General features: G+C 32.8%; 1 protein-coding gene across 3 annotated transcripts in view; it reads right to left on the bottom strand.

Moving 5' to 3' along the window:
• Nucleotides 1–18,947, bottom strand: part of CSMD3 (CUB and Sushi multiple domains 3) — a 1,188,176-nt gene that overhangs the window by 894,782 nt on the left and 274,447 nt on the right. The gene's annotated exons all lie outside the window — the stretch shown is intronic.

The following is an 18,947-nucleotide window of genomic DNA, read 5'->3' as shown; positions in this document are numbered from 1 at the left end:
AATTACCTTATTAACCTTATAAATAATCTAAGTGTATTGATTATATCTATATTCAGGTTCCTGTCCCAGGGTGCCAAATAAAAATACATTCCAAATAAAAGTGGATGCAATAGCAGTATCTCTGTATAAGTTATAGTCATATGAAGCATTAAAGCTTTCCTGCCAAACAACACATATGTTCTAATGGTATTTTACTTTTTTTATAGACTCCTCCCTTTAGAGCACCCATCATAATTTGTAATTATATTATTTTGTGTGATTATTAGCAAATATCTATCCTCTTCACTAGGCTGTTCTCTTCATGGTGGTATGAAGTACAACTGGTGTTCATTCTATGTTTTACCTCTATCTTTACCTTTACCATATGCTAGTATGTCTAGCATTCTAGTAAAGTGAATACACTGTCATTTCTATGTACACTTTCTCTTTTTACTATTGTACTTTCATAATATCTGAACTTAGAAAAGGGTTACCATATTCAAAGGATACTAGAAAAAGAATGATGGCTTGACTGTACTATATTTTGATCTTTTGCAAACAGGATTAAGGGGCCTCCTCACACTCCTTAGTATGGCTACTGCAAAACAAAATAATAAGTGTTGGAGATGATGTAGAGAAATTGGGAGTCAATGTGTGTACTTGGTGGGAATGTAAAATGGTATAGCCTCTGTGGTAAATGGTATGGTGGTTGCTAACAAAATTAAACAGAATGACTTATGATCCAGAAGTTCAACTACTGGTATACACCCAAAAGAATTGAAAAGAGGGTCTCAGAAAAACATGGAAGCAACCCAAATATTTGTCCATACACAAATAGGTAAGCAAGATGTGTTATATACACACAATTGAATATCATTCAGCCTTAAAAAGGAAAGAAATTGTGACATATGTTAGAATATGGATGAACCTTGAGAACATTATGCTAAGTGAAATAAGCCAATTACAAAAGAAAATCCTGTATGATTCCACTCCTATGCAGTACATAGATCAGTCAAAATCAGAGACAAAAAGTGTAACAGTGCTTGCCAGTAGCGGGAGTGGGAGGAGGGAAGGGGGAGTTACTATTTAATGGGTACAAAGTTTCAGTTTTACTAGCTGAAAAGAATTCTGGATATGATGGTGGTTGATGGTTGTACAACAAAATGCATGTAATTAAACCAATAAACTGTATGCTTAAAATGGTTATTGATACATTTTATATTCTGTGTATTTTACTGGATAAAAAATAAGGTTAAGAAAAAAAAACAAATTTTTTTGCTATTATAAATCAAGGACATTTATTAAGAATGCTTATCTCTGGGTGCTTATCTCAGCCTGGGTGGCTCAGCGGTTTAGAAACTGCCTTTGGCCCACAGCATGATCCTGGAGTCCCAGGATTGAGTCCCAAATCGGGCTCCCTGCATAGAGCCTGCTTCTCCCTCTACTTGTGTCTCTGCCTCTCTCTCAGTGTGTCTCTCATGAATAAATGAATAAAATATTTAAAAAAAAAATCCTAAAGTACATACAAATAGCTTAGTCTAGAGCTCATGTACTTTTAAGGGACTGATGTGCTTGTGTCCTATTTGTATTTTACCCTGTAAAAGTACTAGTAACATCTGAGAATCACCTAAATCAGTTGGATTTTATCATATTTCTTAGAATCCCTAATATGAATTATGATTTACAATGTGATGTATCTAAAAAAATCTTTTAAAAGTATTTTAAGACTTTTTGTAATTTTTTATAAGCTAATTAAATACAAGTAATAGATAAGAATTATACAAAGTAGTATACAATATGGTGATATCTGTGATTATACTACTCAAGCGAATACCAAAATGTTGAAATTCAACACTTAAAAGCAAAAAAAAAAAAAAAAAAAAAAAAAAAAGGAGATCTTAGGAAGGGTACACTTGTATCTTAGCACAAATACATCTTTTGGACAGGCTCTAACTGCATCTATTAGATGTTTTCTGAAGTACAAACAAGCAATAAAGTTAGTTTGTATTTGTTAGGTTATATTATATTTCTGAAATTTTGTATCAGCTTTTATTTTTATTTTTTAAAGATTTATTTACTTATTTTAGAGAGAAAATGTGTGAGTGGGGGAAAGGCAGAGGGAGGGACCGAGAGAATCTCAAGCCAACTCTGCGCTGAGCATTGAGCTCTATTCCGGGCTCCATCTCACCACCTGGAGATCATAACCTGAGCGGAAACCAAGAATTAGCCACTTAACCTCCTGAGCCACCCAGGAGCCCCTTATATCAGCTCTTAAAGGGCTGCAACTGAAGTCAAGTATATGAGACACTAATCTTAGGTGCCAAAATGTAAATCATCAAGATAAATTATAATTCAATATTAAAAAAATATAAAAATTAATATAAAAATTCTATGATGAGCAAGAAACCAAATTTGAAATAAAGGCAAGGTCAATGCTCTTTTTCTCTCCCTTTTATCTTCTTTGACTCCAACATGGCTGGGCTCAAAAGTAAGCCTTTTTTTTAAGACTATCTTTAGAAGGATGTTTGTATAAGAAAGAGCACTGGAAGATAAAGACAGCCTCTCCCTCTGGAGTAGAAAGGAGATTTCCTGACAAGGATATAAAAAAACAAAACAAAAACAAAAACAAAAACAAAAACAATGTGTCCCTTAGGGGCAAATGTTGAACCCATTTGCTAGAAGTCTGCATTAAAATATTGACCTTTCCTAAGTTTGGTTTCCTCAACTGTGACACAAACTCACTGTATATGCAGTGTATGCCGGTAGCATTTCACAAAGCCTTGTGGTACTCATAAGACAACTCATGCAAGGAAAATTGATTTAACTATGAAGCTCATGGTGTTTACTGTGCTTTGATTAATAAAGTCCTTTGTCCCTGACCAAGGAAGCTCTTGCCTTTTACCAGTGTATGTGACACTGTAGCAGGCTAACTTATTAGTTTTCAAGTAAGACAAAACCTGAACACCTTCATAATTGTTGACAGTTTTTAAATCTTTTCAATTCCTTCAAAGGTAAATAAAAATCTGGGAAATTTATCTGTGTTACCATATCATTTTTTATCTGATACAATTCATTTATGCCAAAATAATTAACTTTTTAAACAGTTTTATGTATTATAATACTTAAAGGTTCTTAGATGTATTTTCTTCAAAAACTTTACACTAAATATATTAGAAATTGATGGAGTTAAAGAAAACAGTGCTGCATTTCAAATACTTTCTAAGCTTGCATTCAGCATTTCAGAAATAGATGCTCAAAATGCAGAGGTAGTTAAATTTTTGTAGGATGAGATATGTATTATAAGCACAGCTCTCTGAATACATAACTTCCCTATGCTGAATTTAAATCTAATTTTGTGACAGCTGTAAAAATGGCTACCTTATAGAGAATCGCAAAGAAATCAAATTTATGCTATTCTCTGAAAAGTTACAATGCTAAATAAAGCATTGTTCTGAATTCTAAACCATAACATTTCTGCCTCTAGTAAGGTTCCTGGGAAAATGCAATTCTTTAGAATATATTTATAAATCACCTTTCATGATGAAGACTTTTGAAATCATTTCCAAACATAAGTAGTAGAGGAAGGAGGGGTGGAACTTCACACAAAAAAAGTATTTGTTCATAAACATCTAGTGCAAAAGTATTGTTCATAAACAAATATATTGCTATCACCAATAAATGTGCTGAAAATTATGACTGAATAAGTCAGATCTGTACTAAATTACATGATGCCAAAATTTCCAGACAAAAAGAAAGAAAGAAAGAAAGGAAAAGAAAAAAGAAAGAGAGAGAAAGAAGAAAGAGAAAGAAAGAAAGAAGAAAGAAAGAAAGAAAGAAAGAAAGAAAGAAAGAAAGAAAGAAAGAAAGAAAGAAAGAAAGAAAAAAGAGAAAAAGAAAAAAAAAGGGGGAAATAAAAACCAATAAGTAGATGTCACCAGAAAGAAAGGCTGGCAGCTGGCATTACAGATTCTACAATGAGCAGAGGGGCAGTTATATGAGACAGAAATATTTGTGAGCCACATGTATGATAAGGAAGGTTGCTCCTCTATATATTAAATGATGAAATTATGAAAGAACATAAAATAAAGTTGAGTTCCATCACTTGAGTTGACTCTGGGCTCACAGTTTTCCAACAAAGTTATCCAATTCCATCCTTGAAGGAAACTTAAACAAAGTGATATTTTATTTCATTCTTTCCAAAGTCAAAGGGCCTACCCTGGTGTATACTTGCAAACCTAAGCTTGAGGGTCTTTATAACCATCCACTTCAGACACAGCATATATTTACTAGGATCAGAAAACATTTTGGTTATAAATAAGGGCATATATAAAATATATATATTGGGCGCCTGAGTGGCTCATTCAGTTAAGCCTCCAACTTGTGATTTTGGGCTCAGGTCATGATTTCATGGGTCCTGGGATGGAGCCTCCATCTGGCTCTGTGCTCTTTGCTCCCTTCCCTCTCTTTGCCGCTCCCCCTACTCTCTCTCTCTCTCTAAAATAAATGATGGTGTCTGGGTGGCTCAGTCAGTTAAACATCTGCCTTCAGCTCTAGTCATGATCACAGGATCCTGGGATTGAGCTCCACTTGGGGCTCCCTTCTCAAGTGCTCTTCTCTCTCTCTCTCTCTCTCTCTCTCTCTCTCTCTCTCTCTGAAACAAATAAATAAAATCTTTTTAAAAATAAAATAAATGCATCTTTAAATATATATATGTATGTATGTGTATAAAACTTAATGGGCACACTTGATAAATTAAAGATAGGTAAAATATTTCTGAAATTTGGAGTAATAATGTTTTTCTCACCACATTTAGAAAAGAAAAGAGTAATGGAGGAAAATAAGATCATGACAGAGAACCTCTTAAAATGTGCAAGATTTCCTAAATAGTATTTCTATTATTTGTCTTTGAAATCTCTCAATCAGTTAGTCAACATCAATGGTTCTTCTTAACTAAAAAAAATGGGGCACCCTTGTTAGGAACTCCAGATATAATACCTGTTTCTTACAATCATACGGTACATATTATAAACGTTTACAAATATTCTATTTCTTCTGGCCTTTTGATGGGCTTGTACAATTTTTATACCACCATGTATATTTATTCTCATGTACTTGTTTGGGCCAATGCAATAAAAAATGGATGTACCCTGTGGCATCTCCTGACCAAAATATCAAGAAGTAATATCTGGTTGTACCTTTTGCCTTCCCTGCCATAACAATTATGGAAAAATGTTCTGAGATGTGGCCTCTATAACCCTGAGATAGAGGGTAACTATGGCAAGCAGAGCTTACCCATCACTTGCACTAGATAGGCAGACTCAGAAAAAAAAAAATCTTTATTTTATGAAGATACTGAAAGTATAGGGTTATTGCCATGTGGCCTAGCCTGTTCTAACTGATACAAGCCTATTAGTTAAATTTTATATATTAAATAAGATGAAAAACCCTCATGACTTCTTAATAATTGCCAAGCCTTTACTTTTTTCCTTAAACTCAGCCACTTGATTTCAAAGAAGTCCATTATAATATCTCTATTGAGTTGAATTATCCATGAGGGTAGAAGGAGTTAACCTAAATTTAATTAAGAAAAGTCAGTGAAAGAGTCTGAGGTTCTCATTAAATGATTAAACTACTCCTCACTAATAATTTGCTCCTACAAAATAATATAAAATACATTAAAGGTCACTTGATTAATCCTGTGGGATATAAATTGATTGCATTATTGTTCAAATGATGGAAAACAATGAAAGTGCCCTCTGCCTACTATTCCTGCTGGCTGCTATGTCAAAATATTATAGGATGAAAACTTCACCTCTTATCAGCTAATCAAAACACTAGTGCTCAGCGAAGACAACACTGAAAAAGTCACATATGAGAGAATGGAGAAATGATGGTCATTAACATGTTTGCAAATAATTATAAGTGAAAGTGATATATTGATTTGCCTGAAAACACAAATTGATAGAATAAATATTCTTTAAAGGTATGGAGTGAAATACTTTCAATTGTTCATCCATGTTATTTGATAATATGTTTTACTGGGAAATAATTTAGGAATTAGCAACTTATAATAACATAAGAAATAATCTTACTCATTTTTTCTAAGATTATCCAGAAAAGACTCAGCAAGGTTGTTTAACATATCCTTCAAAAGTAAATTGCTCATTGATGTATATTAGATAATTTCCATTGATTCAGCTGGAAGAGTGGAAGTGGTGGTGATATATATTTTAATGTTGAATACAATAAACATGAATGGCTAAAGTACACAAATTTTTAGCTATATAGCAATATTGGAAGTGTTTTTAATTTTCTCTTTCCTATTTTTCTTTATTCCTTTTCCATCTTTAATTTCATTTTAAACACTTTCCCTATACATGGATTATATGAGTAGTTTAGGAAGAATTCTAAATTTTGATAGTTGATAGAAGAATGTCATTTCATTGAATGAAACAAACTAACTTTCCTCGACCTTATGAATCAATAGCATATAAAAACAAACTATAACTTGTAATGTCCAGTTTGTTAATATACACTAAATTTAGTTAAACTTTAGAAGGATTTAGGAAGACAAATTATCCCCATATAATGGGACACTTTCTCTTTGAGATTACTGAGGTTTGCCAAGAATTGATACAGATGTCCTCATGAAATAATTTACCCTCACAACCACTTAATAAATATACTTTAGTAACTGACCTAGAAATCCTCTATCTTTAAAGAAATCATCTCCAATATGGTTGAAAAATAATATGCTCTGTTCAGAGCATAGATGTTGAATTAAAACACACCATACACTGGGATCCCTGGGTGGTGCAGCGGTTTGGCGCCTGCCTTTGGCCCAGGGCACGATCCTGGAGACCCGGGATCGAATCCCACATCGGGCTCCCGGTGCATGGAGCCTGCTTCTCCCTCTGACTATGTCTCTGCCTCTCTCTCTCTCTCTGTGTGACTATCATAAATAAATAATAAAAAAAAAAATTAAAAAACACACCGTACACTGAAGATGCTAAAACTTATGGGGAAGGAAAGATAGTATCCAAAAAAATTTGAAGGTGGCCTTTCTGATAAAATGTCCCAGGACTAACTGTAGCACATTCTTTCCTAAATATTTACTAGTTACTAAGCTAGATATCAATAGCAACTCAAGTTTTTTATTGCTAATTGAAATTTTAGCTTATCTTCTAGCATTTACAGATACGCCAGGGGATGAATCCTGGTGGTAGATTCACTCTCCATTCACAAGTGATCACAATTGTCCTTCTTTCAATAACCAGAGCATTGTGCATAGAAAAACTTAACCATCACTGGAAAGTTACACTGGTTCTAGAATCTTACCAAGATGCTACAGAAAATGTTTCTAGTTTACTAGGTTTTAATCACTATGCCAGTGTGAACTTTGACAATTTTTTTTAACCTCCACTTGCCTCAGTGATACTTGAAATGAGATATTCATCACTAATTGTTTTTATAAAGGTAAAATGAGATAATTCATATGCTATAATGCTTAGATATATTATCCTTAGAACATGATAAGGATTTAATAAATATTAGCTGTATTATCATTGAAATGGTGGCACAGACTAAATGTATGTGTCCCCTAAAAATTCATATGTGGAAATTTACCAGTGCCTTAATCTTAGACTTCCCAGCTACCATAACTGTGAGAAATAAATTTGTGTTGTTTATAAACCATGCAGTCTATGGTATTTTGTTACAGCATCCTAAACAAAGATGACAGATAGAAACTTATCTCAACTATCTTCCACTTCTGTGCAAATGTTTTTGTGTGCAAAAATGGAGGACACAAACCTTCTGACTATTGATGATGGTCTTTCACTTATGATGGATAATTTTACATGAACAGCAGATGCTAGTTTGTCAAAAAAAAATGTTCGATATCTCACATTCAAATATATTTAATGGCTTACACCTGCCTAGAGGATAAGTTTCAAGCTCTTTAATCTAGACTTCAAAATGCTCCGAAAGATGATTTCAACCAATGTTCTCAGTTGAAATTGTAATCTCTCCTCTCTATATCTGTCTCCACTAGCCAAAGTCAACTCATTTTTAGTTTCTCCAAATGATGTGTTACATCACACAGCTATAAACATTCGCATGACTATGCACATTATATGTGACTAAATACATTTGCTCCCTTGCCCTGGAAAGTGCTTTCTCTATTTTTACCCATTGAAATGCTTTGAAAGCATAAAAAAAAAGTGGTGAAGAGCAAAGAAATAAGGAAAGACAATTATTAATAAATCTTTAATTGAAATGAGTAGAGGGTTAAGGCAGTAGCTCAACACTGGATTTCTATAAAATTAAGACTTTTTGTTTTATGGTTGGTTAGACTTAATTTAAGGAAAAGTGTTAAGCAATTTTATTGGCTAACATTTTAAAAAGTGGAGAGAAAAGGTTTATAATTGAGATAGTTGGGAAGAGAGTATAATATAGAGGTTAAGAAAATGATATTGGAGCCAAATTGTTTGAATTCAAATCCTAGCTCTGCCTTTTACTAGCTATGCAATCTTGAGAATTTTCTTAACCACATCATGTTTTAGTTTCCTTATCTACATAATGGATATCCAGAGGGTAATCACTCTGTAAAGCATAAGTATGAAGATTAAATGGATTATTATATGTAGATTTCAAAACTATCTCTGACCCAATGAAAGTGTTCACTATGTGTTATGAGATAAAAAGGAAATAGTACAATATATTATCGTATCACCGGTTATTTTTCAAGTCTCCATCAATATTAATCTCTCACCAAGATAAACCTCAACTGCCTCTGAAGTTCTATGACATATTATTTGTACCTTTGTGTGGGAGATGCAATAGAAGTGGCTATCTATACTACAGTATGTAGTTATTTATGCATACATCCTAGACATTATAAGTTCTCTAAAATCAGTAAGTGTTGTGTATCTCTTCTCCATCTTTGTCAATCAATAGGTGTTTGTTAAGTGAATATAATTATAAAGATGTTATCTCATCTTTAATATGAAAATATGTTGCTATAATTTTCACATCTTAACACTACAACTATCAAATTCTGTGTTTTGAATGAAACTTAGGGACATAGCAATAACATGCCCAATATTTTTATTGAGGCATGATACTTTGTAATGTGATAATCTTCTAAATATGCAATTAATTGACAATGACCTCATTACCATTGTTTAGAATCATCTTTTAAAGTTGTACATACAAAAACTCAGCATCAAAGCCATTTTAGAAAAGATTATGAGATTGCAATCATACATTTTCAGAAACTCTAGAATAATTGATACAGTATTTATAAATAGGTGCTTACAAATTAATGTTAAGCATGAAGTCTTTACATATCATACTGAATTTTCTGTGTAAAAGGTATAAATATAAAAACTAAATTGTTTAGGAAATTAAGTATATATTCAATACAAAATTAAGATCATATTAATGCAGAAACAGTGCTTTTTTGGCTGTTCTCAGAGGGCAAATTCCAAATTTATAAAGTAACAGATTCAAATTTTGAAAATAAGAAAAAATTGGGTTAATACTAAATCTAGGTAGATTTATACATCTCTAAATTAGGCAGTGACATCAGGCATATGTGTCTTGATTCTAGCAATACTGTCCTCGATCTTATCAAAAGCAAAGCCTTCCTGTATAGCAGAAAGAAAATGTGATGCAACCCTAGAAAGTTCTTTCCCTGAGTTGAAATTTACAGATATCGTAAAAGACAGAGACCATTAAATTAATCTTTACTTTCTTTTTTTATCTCTACTTTCCTTATGATATACTGCGAAAGACGTTTCTTACTCTACTTTGCAAGTTTTGTTTTCCATCAAAAATTGTTTGCTTTTACTTTGTGAGACTATGAACTAATTATGTTTTCACAATTTATTTAGGCTACCAGATGGATTAAAATCAAACTTAATGCTGATTCTAACAAATATAGAAGAATATAGGACATGATTTTTGTGTATTAACTTTGTTCTTGGTTTCATCTCACTCCTGTTATTTTCTCTTGACATAGCTATCCTTATTTACATTTAATTTATTTTGTTTGCTATGTGTGTCATGTTTTTAATACTGCGTTGTTTTTTTAATTAGTTAAAAATTAAATACAAGTATAAATAAATGACCTTAATATTTTAACTTAGTTTGAATGCTATGATAACCTCAGGCACAAGGAACAGTAAATAAGAGAAAATTGCATTGGTCAAGACACAAGGAATTAATTATATAAATATGAGAACAAAAGTATAAGCAAAATACTTATTTTTTAAGACTCCCTTAAATTTTAAGATATTAAATACCAGTTTTACAAACTTAAGACTTATATGGTAAAAATAAAATTATTTCTGTTCTGTTGAGTCAGATTTATATTTGGGAAACACGTAAGGAAAGTGACTATAGAAACATTTTAGATTTTGAGCACATTAGACCAATAGATCAAAAAAGCAGTGTTTCTGAAGGCATTCATGTTTCAGCATTTCAATTTTGTTCTTCATTATTAATTACATCTAAGGTCTTTAATAACTGATTGGCTCAACCAGACACATCCTTCACATAACTTACTAAGACAGTGAGTGACCAATAAAACTGTAACAAGGAGAGGCAGCACCTAAGGCCAAAAATGTGTGAAGTGTCCTTCCAGAATGATTTTATTAAAATTCTTATACTGGTCTTTCTAAGTCCAAAAAACGGGACTTTTCATATAGAGCTAGTCTACTAAAACATGTCCTATGGCATTATTCAATGTCTTTGGTGGGCTTCCACTTCCTTTCCTCCTGTATCCAAAATTATTTTGCCCCAACTTTTGAGTTGAAGTAGCTTTACAAAGCAACAGAATAACAAATGACAATCACTGTGGTTAACTGAGCTTAAATCCTAGTATAACCTTATAGGATTGCTTTACAAGGTTCTTATATATAGAACAGTCTGTTTTACCACCAGAAATTCTGAAGCTATCAACATATTTTTGGCCAAGCACATTCCATCATTTTTCTTTTTTTAAAAATTTTTTTCAACATTTTTTCTTTAGGTCATGGTCCCATATAATCATATGAATGCTTTGTAGACATCAAGATAATATAATTTTCTATCTTTCTACATGTTCTGAAATGTAGATAAGTGTTAGAAATGTTTTGCTTAATGCTTTTAAAATTCTGTTTTTATTTTAGGAGCAATATTATGAAACTATTTGATGTAGCTTCTTGAAAAACATAAACTTTCCTCAAATAATCTAGACCTTTACTTAGAATACTTTAAATTATTGTTTGTCAAAACAAGCAGACAATAACTACAAGTAAACAAAACTTCCATAGAAGTGCATGGCTCAAAGTTATATAAAATAAATATCTAAAGACTCAGTCAACATGAAACAGAAACTTACTTTGTCTTTGATTTTCAAAATACACACTGTTGGCATTTTTCTAAGAATTGTACAAAAGAGAAAGAAATGGAAATCATTCTATTAAGGACAAAGAACCAAACCTCTGCAAATTAATATATTATCATAACCTATAATAGAAAAAATACAGATCTAATTCATTTTCTTTGGTAATAAAGAAAATGAATTAGTTTATAATAAGAATGGTGGATGAAGAAGCAAAAAACTTGGACAATTGAGTAAAGTCACAAAAATCTTTGAGTTACCATATATAGGGTGGAAACGGAGGGGAAATTTCTTCCTGAATGGAGACACAACATACTAATATCATATGCGGAAAATAATGTGTAAGTTGAATGTTGAAGTCATGGCTTACTGTTAGTTGCAGCAGCACGGAACAGGACAATTATATGGTAAGAATACAAGGCTCTGATTTTTTTCTCTAAATATCAGAAACACACAGAAGACCAGCACTTATTGCTTACACAAGAGTGCCATTCTATCTTTTCCAGGTCACCATATAGACCATGTTCCAAATAAAAGATTCCACATTCAATAGAGGCCTGGGCTGTTTCATCCATCACTACACTTAGCATTGTGGCCTGTGAATAATGACTTCTTAATATATATCAGTTTAGTTATTGAATATACTTCAAATGTGACAATTTCCAGAAATGAATGCCTAAGACGTGCTGTAACCCTTGAGAAACATATTTTCACCACTGATGTATATTATTTGCTGACTGCAACCTAATTTTTAAGGTTAATTTAAGGCTTAAAATTCTCCTTAACCACTGCAACTCTGATAAAAAATTAGTTTCACTGCCTATATGGTCCTAGATAAGTCCATTCTCTGGTGCTATCAAAGTTTCAAATACCTGTTTTGATGATGATGTTAGAAATTAGGTAATTGCTACGTGTTGATTATTATGGATTAGGTATGTTATATACATCCCTAAATATTATCCTCATCATAGTGCTATAAATTAGTGAGGACTTCCTCTATTATACAGATGAGAAAACTAAGATCTGAAAAACTAAATATCTAGATAAAGTTTCTTTTTTTTAAAGATTTTATTTATTTATTCATGAGAGACAGAGAGACAGAGAAAGAGAGAAGCAGGCTCCATGCAGTTGAACCTGATTGGGATTTGATTCCGGGACTCCAGGATCATGCCCTGGGCAGAAGGCAGGCGCTAAACTGCTGAGCTACTCAGGGATCCCCAAGATAAAGTTTCTATACCTTTTCAGTGGCAGAGATGTAAAGCAAATGAAAGCTTTAACTGGTCCAGAGTCCACACTTTTACAGAGTTTTTTACTGTGACCTTAAAAAGTATTCTCCATTATATCAGAGCTGTAGGCACATGTTTAACTATCAACAGATATGTTTAAATATACTGAACACATATGTAACACAAATGATAGCTGTTACATATATTTATTTTTAAATTACTTTTATAAAATGTCTCTGAAACCAACTTGCAAATTTTTGTTAACTTCTATATGCTAGGCATTACACAAATATTTTTAAATATTACCTCATTTAAGCTAATCTCTCTAACATTCTCAGCCTACTAAGAAAGGTAAAAATGGTCAATTTCTGACATAAGAAACAACACATTCAGGTAATGCATAGCAGGAAGGCAAATCAGTTCACAGATCTTATGACCTCAAAGACAAATCATATGTCCTTTGCTCTATCATGCTAAATACTTTAATAAGGACATTTTTGGCATTTTATCACACAAATGGACTTTTCAGAACAAGATTAGGGTTCATGAGAGGGCAAATGAGTGTTGGCCTGACTATTGATGGAACAGCCTACAAATCATTTGGACACTTGGAAATTTTTCCTTCTGAACGGAAAATCTTTGAGGTAATAGTATAATCCCATTACCAAATGATACATGCTTAATTTCCTTATTTATTAAAAGGCATACTAAAAATATTTTCCTCATGACTATCAAATATAGTAGTTCACATAAAGAAACAGGAAACCTTTATGTGAAATGTTAGGGCTAATGCAAAGCAAAATGTGGTGCCCAAATAAGGTTACTCAGATAATAATAGCAAGTGTGGTGGAGAAAATAAGTCTGCTGAAAGATTTCCTGAGGTAATATTTTAAAATAACATCTTCGGAGGGGCTACTGGGTGGTTCAGTCCTTTAAGCAACTGACTTTTGGTTTTGGCTGAAATCATGATCTCTCGGTTCATGATCAAGTGATCGAATATAGAATATCATCAGGTCAGGTTCTGCACTGAGTGTGGAGCCTGCTTAAGATTCTCCCCCTCTCCCTCTGCCCCTCCATCTCCACCACTCATGTGAGTGTGCTGAGTAAATAAATAAATAAATAAATAAATAAATAAATAAATAAATAAAACAGTACCATACAATATCATCTTTGGAAATTGACTACATTGAACCATAAAAGCCCCAATTTTTTAAAAAGAATACTTAATGCATGGTGTGGCCCATGACATTCTGATAGTCACAGTGAATTTCTTTTTTTTCTTTGCACAAAACAATTTATCCCTAACACTGTACTTTTTATGATTCAGAGAATTACAATAAAATATCCTCTCCTTGGGAATGGATTTAAGCAAAAAAGAAAGCAATTTACTATTTTCAAATGCTAAGAAGGGGGACTAAAGATTTTAGTTTCAAAAGAAAAATTGTTAAAATATTACAGGGAATTTTCAAAAAACAACACTGGACTGTTTTGATCTCACATAGAAAATACCGTATTAGAAAATATTTTCATTTTTCGATTTGTAGCTCAGCATTATATTTAAGTACTACAGGAAACAAATAGAAGCATGACATTCAGTTATTTATGTGTTTTGTTCTCAATTTAATAAAATATTTTCTAATTTTTGTAATTATTTTTGTACTTAGGCTTATCGAAACCAGACCTATTATTAATGTAGCATCATATTTTTGAATATCATGTCTCTACATTTACACATGCATACGTGCATCAACAGGGCAAATATACAGATTAAATGGCATTTTCTGTTTTCTAATGCCTTTTTGAGATGGTTTCCAGATCACTCAGCAAAGGAACATATAAATACAATGAACATCCTTCCATGAGCCTCACAATATATCTTACAAACTTTACTTCTTTTCCACACTCTCTACTAATTGCTTTTGGGGGCAGGCGGGCAGGGGGAGGGCGTGTTGGCTGTTTGTTTTACTTCTAACCTTGATCTGAAATTACTATTTCTTTGGAAGGCTTTTAGTATAATTTGCATATAGAAACATCTGGCTAAACCTTTCCTCTTCTATCCTCTTCTCCAACTATTACCTCTATTTGCTCTTCCCAAGAGCAAATAGTTTTGGTGACACATTTTGATCCAGAATTGTTGCCCAAGGTTTTAAGTAGTAGAATAAAGTTACATTCTGACAAAACAAGTTGATGCTCTTTTCTTTATCAACTGTTTTCTTCACTACAATGTCAGAGAAGGCAATCTTATTCCCAAAAATAAAACTTGGAAGATTCTTCTCACTCCTCATTATTAATGTAGCTAATGGCAATTTCTTATGCTTTGCCAGAAGTGACAGTTCCCTCAATAGCTCTTTTGCTTATTTGTCCTGTCAAATATTTGGTTCAGGTCACATGGCACTAATTGACTATATGACATCTACATCACTAACAAAGAAGCCTTCCCCCAAACGGATCTCACCTATCAGATCAAAATAAACCCTGTCAACATTTGACAGCATCATATTTCTTCATTGATCACTGCTTTCCCTGAAATCTCTATGGATTCTAAGATCTTTATTTTGGGCTATAAATATACTCAAACCATCAAGAAAATATATCACTTTTTTTCTAAAACATATAATACCCTTTTAAAATTTTCTTTAATCTAGAATTCATCCCAATACAACTTTAAATATTCTATGATTGATGACTTAAATCTTACTAGGTTAATTCTTCCATCCAATGATTTGACTTTTTGTGGACCAAGTTTTAGGTCCATTTAAAACACTATATTTTATGTGTAACTTTTACAAAGAGTTTTATTAGTTTGCCCTGGGGTGTGTATATCAAAATGCCATTCTGAATATAGAATGTCATTATGAATTTTAGAACATTTAATTTAGGAATAGCATATCCCTTTCACCTTGTCTGCCAACTGCTCTTAATTAGTAAGGAATGTTGGGAGCACTGAGTTGAGAAGTACTATGGGGCCACATTGCAACTCACTGGGAATAAATGTCATAGAAACATCTATCAAATGAGAGAGGGCAGAAAAGGCACATGTCCCAGGTATCTCCAATACAGACTTATAGTATAGGAATTCACTTTCACTTTTTATAGAAGATTGTGTAGCTCAGCATCAAGCAGTTAGTTGTCTTTTTCAAATACTAGCAGATAGTGTTGATAAAATTCATCCTGTTTGTGAACAAACACAAAATCCTTTGTACCATACCCTCTAAGTCGAGGTAGCATTCGTTTTTCTTAATTAAACTATCATTGTTAGGAAGCATCAGAAGAATTCTCTAAAAGCAGGGTTTTGTCAAGGAGAGAAACTATGTAAACTCCAGGGAAAGCAATAAACAGATCATTACAGGGTTATCAGCCCCCTGCAAAGTTATAAATTAAAGAATCAGTATGCTATCAAGTGGCAAAGAGTAGAGGAGGGGAGCAATGGTCTAAATAGTCTATCTTTTCTGTGTGAATGACAACCACACAAAATCCAAATACTCAATTTCCCTATTCTTTAAGTTTAAAAAATGCTTAATGGGAGATAAATTGCTCCTTAGAAAATTAGATTATATGCTCTGTGAAGTCTGACTTCATAGACTCTACCTTTAGCCAGTGAGTATTAGTAACATACCAGAACTACTTTTAAGACTAGAAACGAAAATTATTGCCTCATTGAAAATGTTCTTGCTCTATGTAGTTTTTATTTTTAGTTAGCCCTTTGTGAAATCTTCCCTTAAAGTGTTATCCCTACCTGAACTTTCTTCCACTCAACTGGGAGAAATTAAGGTCGTCCTTATCAAGGTGCCTAACAACTCTATAGATTCTGATATGAAGGCAATTATCACATTATTGTAATTATCTGATTACACAATGTTTAAATCCACTAGAACTTCCTTCTTAAAGACAAGATCTATTTCTTAATCATCTTTTGATTTTCAGTACATAAAATAATGCTTTACACAGGGTGGGGTTCGAATAAATAGATGAGAAAATGAGTAAATGTATTCACTCTTATCACTATTAAAGAGAAGCAAAGGTAAACTGAAGCATATTGAAGTTAAACAGGAAGAATTTCTAAAAATAGTATCATTTTTTTAATAAAAATCATAGAGGTTAAAATGGAAATACAGTTCAAAGGAAATAAGTCTGAAGAAATTAGAGGGTGAGAAGTAGAGTACATACTCTGGGAAAACAAATAAAACTGCAATGACAAGATAGAGTATCGGTTTTGGGGTTAGACTTGAATATACAATAATAGATATCCACCCACTTTTTGTTGACGGTCATTTTTTTTTTTTTAAGGACTGTAATTCTTTTCTTTTAGGGAGGAGACAGTAAGAAGTGCTAATAAAAAGTGGATAGAGCTAGCATAAATAAAACTTAGTATGTAACTGGTACTTTACATATACTATCATATCAACTTCTAACAGTACTATGATGTTAGCTTTTCCACCTCTTCATCCTATTAGAGCTAAAAAAATACTTTCCAAAATTAATATACTCTTTGCTCAAAGGCCCTGGTCAAAAAGGGGCACAACTAGTATTTAGACTCTGATCTTTGTTGTTCCACAGGTTCTTCTCTGAACTAAGATAAAGAAGGAGCCCAACAACAGGAAGAAATATTCAGGTAGTACTGGTAGTGCTCCCCTGAAATCTCTTAAAAATGCTTTTTGGTATTATATACCTTAATGAGTCCTTTTGATTTTGGAAGTTTTATGCTTTGGAAGAATAACAATAGTCTTTTGACTGATTCAACTATAAAACTCCATTTCTCTTCAAATAATAAAACACTTCTGAAGAGAGATGCAAATTATTTTAGTGAAGTATCACTAAAACAACAGCTTAGGCTTTAGAACCAAACAGAATGGGTTCAAATCTAGCAAAACCACCACACTTCAAATTGAGAGAAATTTCTCCATGGACTTTAACATTTCTTCACATCTTGTAAGCAGAGAGTCCAACTGTCCTTCTGTTCTTTGTACTAAACTATCTTTTCAAAGTTGTTTGTACAATAGTCTTAGAGGACAGTGTCTTCCACCAGAGTAAAGGGCAAGTTTGCTTATAAGCTTGGGGAATAAAGTTAGGGGTGCCTAACTAGGGGTGCCTAACTAGAGGTGCACCTAGGGGTGTCTTTGCTTCAGAGCAAAGGGCAGACGTGCTCATTTATAAAGAATTCAATTTCCTAAACTCATCGTCCATCTCCTAAAATAGCACCTATAATGTGTGCAGGTATCCCATACTCTTTATATCATTCTGTGAGAATTAGGGCTTTGAGAACTAGCACAAATGTTAATACTCTGGCTGCTGACATGTATATGAATAATAAACTTTCCTTTGTTTCTGACCCAAAAGACTGGGGTCTTCTATCATCACCCAAGAAACTGTGGCAGAGAAATCTGTTAACTTGAGAGTTGAGTAAAATCTGACTCTTTAGAGTTCTTGACATTTACTGACTAAACTTGAGCAGTTATTTCAAATTTTTTGCACTTCAGTTTTGTATTGTTGTGAAATTTAAAGAGATTTACGACTATACTTGTAAATCTCTTAGTATGCTACAGTATTCAAATGGTGTTCTAAGTGTTCAAATATCCATCTCAATGAGTTGACACAATTTGCCTGAGGTCACTCCTATGGTCATTGTCAAAGCTGGGATAAAAAGCTAGCTGTTTCTGATTTTCAGAGGTCTTTCCTTCATGTACTTCCAGCCACATGTTGGAAAGGAAGCTACAAAGTGACTTAGATCAGCAGCTGGACATTCCTATGTCCCATTCATACAGGAAGCAAATGCCAAAGGATAAAAGAGATACAACTTATTTATGTCTCTTTGTTAGAAAGCCAAGCCCACAGAAAACAATAAAGGTCTCCAGAATTTCTGTGGGCAAGATTCATCCATGAATTCAGCTTCCACTGAACATCACTGAACATGTTCTATGTTTCAGTCACAATACATTGAAAATGTTTCCACATTAGAGTATTATTGCTTTCCCCATAAAATAAATAATATTAATCAGTATCGATTAAATGAACTATATAGCATTCTTATTTCACAAATTCCCAAGCTAAGTCTTCCACTAGGTATCTTTAAAAGATTCACGGTTTCAATCAATATTTCAAAATGTCAACAAAATTATGACTCTGACAGACTAATTAAATTTCTAAACATCACTAACCTTGTGTCTAATATAAATGCTAAAGCACATTTATGTACTATGCATACATATGTGTATAAATATAGAGATATATTGTACTGTTTCATTTCACAAGTAGCATCTTATTTTGACAAGCATTTTTTCTAAACTTGTCATGGAATATATGTATACATGTCATATAGTACAAGCATACAGAAATATATTTTTTTATTTTAAGCT

This window comes from Vulpes lagopus, chromosome 9 (assembly GCF_018345385.1).
Source record: "Vulpes lagopus strain Blue_001 chromosome 9, ASM1834538v1, whole genome shotgun sequence".
NCBI classification, from domain to species: Eukaryota; Metazoa; Chordata; class Mammalia; order Carnivora; family Canidae; genus Vulpes; species Vulpes lagopus.
This window is presented reverse-complemented; position numbering and strand designations above follow the sequence as displayed.